This window comes from Anopheles coustani, chromosome 3 (assembly GCF_943734705.1).
Source record: "Anopheles coustani chromosome 3, idAnoCousDA_361_x.2, whole genome shotgun sequence".
NCBI classification, from domain to species: Eukaryota; Metazoa; Arthropoda; class Insecta; order Diptera; family Culicidae; genus Anopheles; species Anopheles coustani.
In genome coordinates this window covers 53,200,081-53,209,611 of record NC_071288.1, presented here as the reverse complement: position 1 = coordinate 53,209,611, position 9,531 = coordinate 53,200,081, and positions in this window count along the sequence as shown.

Here is a 9,531-nt window from a genome sequence, read left to right as displayed (position 1 = left end):
GTAGGTACGTACGTTCACTGCGTTTGAAGCTGACCGATCGATAGATAACCAACGCCAACGCACACCTCCCTGCACGTCTCCAACCGAAGTGGTGCTACGAACCGGTTTTGAAAACTCCAAAAAGTAGTGCCAGCGAATGGCTGCCAGGAGCGAAAGGGAAAGTTTTACCACTGGGAGCCGGGAAAGCCCATCCTGACCAGCGTGAGGAATGTGTGTGGAGGTTGGAAAATCTCAATTCACCCACCCACATATTTCCACCATACACACAGACACACACACACGCGCATATACACACATTCACATATGACTACCCTTACCCTCGACTGAAAATCCCCACAGAATTCGCTTGTTTTCGCCGGCGGCAGAGAAGAGAAATTCCTGTTTCTCAACCGACCGAGGCCGCACATCGCCCGGACGAAGATCTTGTACAATTTCGTCCTTATTCAAACGACCTCTTCCCCGTCCCCCGGCATACCCTTTGCATTGTCCGTGCCACCACCTCCACTTTGGTTCCGGAAAAACCATACCACCAGGAAGACGTACAGCATCGTCCATTTCCCGCTCTCGGACGTCCGGGTGAATGCGTGGCCACACGCATCTGCATGTGTAAACCGTTGGGCTGTATGTATGCGTGGGTTTGTGTGTGTGTTTGCATTTCGCCGTGCGTACCGATTCGATTCCGGACCGACGGACTCTTCCGCTCTGGGCAGATGTGCTCATGATAACAATTTGATATATAAATGTGTTTATATGTTAAAACCACCCACTCACGCACCCACCCCACCTCGGTTTCGTGCTGGCCGGGATGATTTGCCCAACGTCCGGCCAGATGCAAAAAAAAACACACACACACATGCTTGTGTGTTAGTGTGCCGGGCCAGAATAGTGCCCAGCAAAAGCCTACAGGCATCAAACTTCGTCCAGTTTGAGAGGAGAAAGCAGAATAACCCTATAAGAGAGGGTTTTGTTTTTGTCATTTTCTTATGACAATTTGCTGCAAGTTTTACGTCGTGAATGTTGACCACCATCGCCATCGTCGTTTTTATCACCATTCTCGTCATCGTTATCATCACCCACAGTTCATCGAAACCGAAGGACTAGCTGTTCTGTGGACGAACTCCGCTGAAAAGACATTAACTGGAAAGCCAAATAACCTTGACAGGCTATTTTAGCTTCAGTTTTCCTTCCAAATAATTTATCTGCTTTGTGATTGAACATACTGTCCACATACTCTTTTCTTCAAAACAGCTTTTTCACAACAGGAATTTTAAACTAGCTGTAAAATTGTTTGTTTTACATCACATTATGTTTTGATTTAATATTTGACTGTAGTACAACACATCCAAATAAACGGTTTTCGAGGTATATTATAATGATGGTTTTTCTTCTTCTTCATTTACATTAACTTATTTGACATCTCCGGTATAGTTGCGTAATATCAGAGTCAATTTTCACTATCTTAAGAGGTTTACACAAAAAAAAATATAATTGTTAACATTTTATAAAAATCTAATGACACAATTTTCGGGGGCGAGATTTGAATAACGGCCGAATTTGCAAAATAAAACTAGTTCAGGATATTTTATAAAGAATCAACTAAGGTCCAAAATACAGAGTGCAGCAGTACAAAGCAGTATTCAACACAAATAAGGAATACACAGTTGTCATACATATCTACAATTTCCCCAAATGTTTGCTGTTATGGAATTAGGGCTTCAATTGGCGACAATGTAAAACTTATATTTCATGAAATAGGTTTCAGTTTGGAATAATAATGCCATATCAATTCAAAACTTGACTACTGAATATTTTTAAAAAAAAAAAATGCATTGCGTGGACGAAATTTGCTCTGTATCTATTCGAAAATTGTAACAACCAATCAAGATTTTTTTTCATGTTACCTTATGTACTTCTTGAATTTCTATCTACTATCGCTCCTTCAACTCCTACCATTACCGTACCAACGCCACCATACCGACGCAAATGAACAACGCCATTAACCGTTCGCTCTTATTACTTCCATAGCTTTCACTGCTGGAAGTGCAATCAAGTAATGAAACCGTTCAAAAATGGACAAATCCTTCAAGACATCTAGACGCCAGGCCGACCAGGCCGGGGCGGACCGAAGTCGAGGCAAAAAAGAAACCACTCGCGACCTCTTGGACATCACCGAAAACGGCAATCCCTTCATCGCGCGCGCGCTTCGTGCATCATTTTCAGATAAATTATATAACAGCGTCATTAAATTTATCGTCATTAGGAAAGTTAAAAAGAATCAAATTAAAAATTCACCCTTTATGCAGCGCCCCCCCAGGAACCACCAGTGTCCGGAGAAACGGAATGATGGAGAGAACCGGGCAAAGACCATAGCAAAAAAAAAAAACCCAAAGACGAGGACACATTTAGAACGGCCGGGAAATGCCGCGAAAAACTTCCAAACTGCTTGGGAGTGGGAAGTGTACGGCGAACCAAATAGACTCGCAAGGGGTATGGTGACCAGCGACAAGAAAACGAAATCCAAAATAAAAGTGTAACAAAGAAAGTCGTTAGTGTAAGAAAGAATTGGAAACATTAGCAGAAAAAAGAAAGCACTTGGTTTTGGCTGGCGCATCAGGCTGTTTTTTCCTTAAATTTCTCTTCTTTCTTCGGAAAATTCTTCCCCCCCACCCTCATTCGTTTTCTCCATCCTTTACACTTTCGAAGAAAATTTTCTTTCGCCCGCTGGCTGTCGCTAATTTTTTACCCCGTTTTTCTTTGGCACTCCCCGCCGCTCCGACCCCTAACGACGTGGCCATGACGTACTGATTCTGGCTATCGCGCTCCACCGCGTAGAGGCTGGCTTAATGGTGTGCGTACGATCCATTGCGTGTGTACTTTTTCTCATTTTCCCTATCGTCTTTTACTGCTCCGTGCCGGCCAGTAACCCTTTCCCTGTGTGCGTTCGTTTTTCTTTTTCCCCGCCAGGCACATCCCTTGCGGCGCTCGCATCTCGAATGGAAGAGAAATAATGCACGGATCGAAAGCAGTAAAAAATGTACATTCACCCCTGGTAAAATTTTCTTTCAGCCTTGTGTCCAGTTTTTATCGAACTCTTCGGGGGTTGGAAGCGGAAGGGGACTCAGTAGAAGTCTTGTCGAGAAATGCTGTGAGATGGAAAAGTATGACGTAATGAATTGAAAAGTAACGAAACCAATATAGAATACTGCAACCTTAACTACGACATTCTCATAAGTTTTTGGTGATCCCATTTTATGTTTGTTTATATTTGAGCTATGACCTTTTAAATTAGACCAAAACAAGACAAGATGTAGTATTACTAAAGGATAAACATAAAGCACGATATTGAATTGAAACAAAAATTACAGTTTTTCTTATTCTGTGGTGTTAGAAAAACTACCTTTGCAGTACGTACAATTTAATTTATTGTTAATCATTTGATCTTTCCATGTTATATGTCAATCTTCTCAAATTGTATTTTATTAACAATAATTATTTTCTATTCCGGAAACATTTCTATCAGTTCAAATTTTCCACATCCACAGTAACGCTATCTATCCCCGGCCCTATGCCAGAGTCAAAATCCTTCACTCAACCCTTTACCTTGATCACCGAACGATTCTAACCATCTCGCACTCGGGGCCGTTGCGAAACGCTTTTCATCCCTCGCTACCCAGCGCCACGTTGGTATGGGCGATTTCCCAACGGCAACAAAATTCCGCTTACGCTCTGATTCGTCTTCCAATTGTTTCGCCAGGGCAGCATGCGGACACACGCGGACATAACAACGCGTACGGCTGCCGACGGGATGGGGCGAAAATGGACGCCAGCCAAAGGACAACGAAGGCCACCGTTTTCTTGGCCCAGTCTGGCCCGTCGATTGTGGATTCAAATCACGTTGCATGTATAATTTGTTGGCAACGCAACGGGTTAGAATTAACGGAACTTTCAGTTACGATTGCCATATGGTGATACTTTTGAATGGTAAAATTGAATCGACTTTGGAAAAGATTGATAAATCAGGTTGTTTGTTTTAGCCTTCTGTGTATAAGAAAAAATTACAGAAGTTTTAATGGGTGTTTTTTCATGTTGCTTCTTTTAACTATGATTGCAAGTGTAAAGAAACCTAAGATCGTATTCTATCTAAAAAAAAAGCTTACTTGACATAATGTTTGACTGAAAAATATAAAATAGTCTTTTCGTATAAGTGTAATTATCAATAATTCTACTAATAATAAATTAAATAGAAAATGTTTCTGAAGATTACAATTCTTCCTATCACGCCAAAAACTAGTCCATAGTTTTCAAACATAGTAGGGACTAGCATAAAAAACTTATATTGTCGTTAAAGCCACAAATGATGCTAATAAAATGATCAAGACGAAGATGTTAGTCTAAAAGAAGAAGGATTTTTAAAATCATTTAAATCGAACAAAAAAAAAATAAAAGCAACACTATAAAAAATAACCCAAAACCAAAGAAATGTAAAATCATAAAAAGTCTCAATACATTCCTACACTCACTTACGTTTATTGTTTAGAAATTAAATCTGCTTCAATTCCAAAGTCATGTTCGTTCGCAGAACACGTTCCATAAATTTCCCCCGGCCACCGTCATCCAGCGCTCGCCATTCGCAAACCAAGACGCAATTTCGAAACGATTTCCTAACCTTTCCCCGTTTTTGCCGCCCGAATTCCACGAAACCTAACCCTTCCTTCAGTTTGCTCCAAAGTCGTTTGCGACGCGTCCAACCTTTGTTTCGGAAAACCAACGCCAACCCAAAAACCCATTCTCTCGACGAGCGCTGCCATTTTCAACGACCAACTGGAACGTCCTTTTCTGTGGCCGCGTCCAAGAAGAGGAGACCACGTACCGATGCGTTCACCCGTTGGTTCGCTGCCATGGACACCGATTACGCCAACTAGCGTCGAATCAGCGGCAATCGAAAACCACCGGGCGGCCAGCATTGCGAGGGTGACGACCGTACGGTAAGGTCCAGCTTATACATACCCACACACATCCTTGTTTCGAATTCCTCCCCGTTCCTGCCCTCTCACTCACCCACCGAATTTCCCGATGGAAACCCGATGTTTGATGTTCACCCATCCCTCCTGCGGCGCAAACACGCACCGAAAGCGGGCGGAACGAAAACGGTTCATTACAAATTCCCGTTCTTTTAAAGATCTTCATCAAAATGCTTATTTTCGATTGCCCGGACGATGGGTGGACGCTGAACGGGTGGACGGGAAAGGGCGGGAAAACGCGATGGGATGTGTTTATGTTTTCTCGAGCATCCTAACGAGAACCCAAAACCGTGGGTCGTATGTGACATGGTGCAATAACTAAGGCACTTTGATTAATTTCCCCAGTCCGCTCCCTGGAGTTTTCCGGTACGGCAAGGGTTGGTGGATGTATGGAGGGTAATTTGCTGGACAGCGCGGATACGATAGTGTGAGACACGGTCTGAGCTATATGTTCATCGTTCCCTCGGTAGTTCCGAGCAGAAATCCTGCTGTCGAAAGGTCCTCTTATCTCAAATATTACGTACACCGAATTTCATTCCATGCAGCCACATCCCTTATGGCCTCCAAGAATGCTGTATGATTCATTGAAAATTTTAGTAAATTAACTACTACTTAAGTTGATTTTCAGTTTCTTGATAAAAAAATGAAGTTCACACTCAATCTAAGTTGATTACAGGTACTATTTGCATTCTTTTTTTCTTAAGTTCCTCTACTAGGCTATCCCTTCTAGGGTGAGTGGGAACAAGTGTCAAAAAATCCTTTTTCCAACATTTCATGCTTCGTTCCGGATACCGGTGAGCCGGGAAAAAGTCAAGTAAAACTTTACACTTTTACTTCACCATCAACGGTCAGCTCCCGAAGACAGCATCCTTGGCGAAAGGATGTGGTTGGAAAGCAAAAGGGTTATGCCATCATTTTCGTACGGAACCCTTTCAGTTCGAGCATGGAAAATCTTTAAAGTAATATTTTCAGCACTTCCTACCAAGGTGTCGGTCCAGGAAAGGTATATTTTTTCACACATTTTGCTGATTTAAAATTAGATTCAATCAATAACGATTGCTAGTTTATGATTGCTCTTTATTCTTGCTACTAAGTTATTCTACTTGGGTATTGCTGTAATATTTGATTACCAATTTTCCAGATTAATATGATTTTATATGTTTGGTTCACGCGTCAACGAACGAAAAACCAAGTCGTTTAAAGTAGTCTTCCAATTATGTGAAGTTTGTTCTTCGATTTCTTATGGAGGTGTTTCCCTCTGCAGACATTTGGCAGTTGATATTCGTTTGAATTGGTATTGTGAGTCCATAGTAATCAAAAAAGTATAGCTACCATTGTAAATTCGCCTTGAATTATTATAAAAATAATATAAAATAGACCAATCAATATGACTTCAAATAGACCATTTTGTTCATTTAAATGTGTTGTTCGATCACAAATTAAAATAAAGCTTAAAAAGGGTAAAGCAATCAAACATAATACTTGAACAGCAAAAGATATGTTTCTTTTTGTGTGTAATAATTAGACTTGTTTGTGCAGCTCCTTATTGAAACAGGTCAATGAATTTAAACGATTGAATTTGAAATAGGACATTGAACTTCTCGTTGTGTTTTTGATTATATAAGGCAACCACGCGCAAAAGAAAGGATGCTACTATCGCACACGAAAAGAAGCAAATAAAATCTCATCAACTCGCCATTCATAGCCAAAGCATCCAACACAACATAATGATGGTACTGGTGGAGCCTTAAAGGAGACACTATAAATGACAAGAAAAAAATAACACCTAGACGGATGACGGTAAGTACATAAAACATTGGCACACGATTGTACACCGCGGGAAAGGACAAACGGATCGTCCGACTAACCAACTCCAGAGCAGACCAACCATCCGCTCGACACCGCTTGAAAAGGGGTTGACGCAAACGGAGATGATGAGCCACAGTTAGTAGACGACGAAAGAAGAAGTACCCAAAAAAAACGTTAAATATGAGTTTTAACCGATTCCAATCTGAAGACGTTTCGCGAACCACCAGCAGGACGAAGCCGGCTCGTTAGAAGGCTCCCTTATTGCTGCTATTATTATCATTACCACTATTGGTTGCCAGAAGACGGAGATCCTTGGGCGATCGGGGAAGTACATAAGGAGCAAAACAAAAAATCTGTTCGGAAGCCAAAGCATCAGAAGAAAGTGCGAGTGAGAAAGCTTTCGAAAAGCAAATCACGGAACGGAAAATGAAAGCGACGGGAATAGTCAAGGGCAGTCAATGGGAGGGAAGTAAGAAAAAAATGTTGGACACCTTCCCGAAGCTGTGTGAAGCTACATCGACAGAAAGGAGGGAATCGTGCGAGAAGAAATAAGAACTCATCACCCCTTTGAGCTTCCCCGGCACTTCTCACGGGCCGGTCGTCCCCGGGACGCGAGGACAAGGCCAGAATGCGCGAAAACAAATGCTGGTGGAATCTTTCCAGGGCCCAAGCTGAAGCAACCGAGGGAAAAATTACCGGCACTAATATTTTAAAACGACTTGTCGGTGACTGGCTGACAAGGAAAAACGTTGAAAAAGTGAAAAAAAGGAAAAACATTATCTCTGAACAGCAACGTTGAAGATAAAAACATAGAAAACGACGGTAAGAGCATGACAAAGGCCTTTAAATATTGAGAAATGTCAAAAACTGTTTAAATAAATGCATAATATTTTATACTAAAAGCAAACCCATCAAAAACCAAGAAGGTACTTGATGATTGGCTTACGTGACAAAAGCCGAAAAAGAATATTTTTTGTTTCTTGTCGCCATTATATTTTAATTAGTACTAACACAGAAGTTTTACTTTTAAGAGGAATGGTATCTCAAAATTTTTAAAATAAAACTGTTGACATTGCTTACGGGTTTGCTGGACTCCGATGACCTCTGAACCGAAAAATAGATTTAATTTACATTTATTCTAAGACGGTCAATGATAGTATGTCTTGAAACGTCCAATTGTTCGAACATTTGCTCTAACAAAAGGCTTAGGTAAACTGTTTTTTTGTCATATTTTGCTCTTCTTCTCTCTACTTTTCTCTGTGTCACCCCTTTATCTTAGATCCTTTGGCCGTTTGGTGTCCTTTTGGCCGTTAATGTAACAGTTATGTTTCGCTTCAAGTATCCGGCTTCTTTTTGTCCCTTACCGCACGTATCTATTCCGTTCTGTCAGATGTTCCACCTGGCACCGCTCAGCTCGACGTATCCGTTTATTTCCCCTTTGATTTATATCCTGTTTGCCAATTTTCGATGGAATATTCATCATCATCACCGTGTGTCGTTTTCTTTTCCTTTTATAGTGTGTGAGCTAGTTTGCTATGAAGTTTCCACTCATTTATCTGCTTAATTTTTTCTTCACCATCACTTAACACACATTTGAAAAATTTTGGCGCCGTTTGTTGGCCCGCTTTCGCTTACAACGTCCCACCGTGAAACTGGAATTGGTTTTAACGGTTGGTAAGGATCGGGAAACAAAATAACACCGATTGTTTTTTAATCTCAGTAGAATTAAAGGTTTAAATTCGGTGTTACGGTTGCGTAACATGCATTGGTCATTGGCTGATAATGTTCATCATTTATGGTAACATTGTATTTGATTCGCAGCTAGATAAAGTATGCTGTATTGTACTGCATTCGTTTTTCAATCCTAGATCAAGCATAGCTGTTCATAATGAGTAATGAATTATCAACTACCACTTATTGTGAGCTATTTCATTCATATTTTGTAAAACTATTTTGTTCAACCGATAGTCTTTTACTTCTTATCTTTGTTTCTTGCAATGACAGAAAGACGGATTTGTACGATCATTCAACCTTTTTCATATATAAAATAACCGTTTTATGAACTAGATTCACGCAATGTAGTTATCAGATTCAAATGATTTGAGTTTAAACATACGAGGAATAAAACTCTTTCTACTCGCATCAATGGGTTTTGGGCAATTTATTTGTATTTAACTGTTCGTATTGGATTGGATGTGAATGCTCAAATTGTTTATTGTGGATGTTTAAAAAAAATGAACCGGAAATATCAATATCAAATTAATTTAGCATGGTTTTAAAAACTTCATCAATACTACGATCATGATCGAGCACGTTTGTCCATTTGCGATCGCATATTTTCGCCATTTTGTATTCCGGCAAACTTACCTTCATCTCGTTTTGATTGCCGGACAACGATTGGTCGCGTCCAGTTCTTCAAGAAGTCGCCCCTCACTCCCAAACGCCATCCAGCAAGTGACTATACATGTTCATTACCCGATGCTCACATGTAAATCGGAACTCGTTTCCCAAATCGAAGGGGCCGACCTCGTGCGTGCCAGACCCTACTTGACCCCTACCCTTGGCCGGAGCTGGCCAGTACCAATTTAATTTAATCAAAAGTGCCCCCGTCCGCCTCACCCGGTCCATGGTTGATGAATTCCTCAAGAAAAGTGCGGATAAACGAGCAGAAAGAGTCCTAGAAACGCCCCTAGCGGTCGAG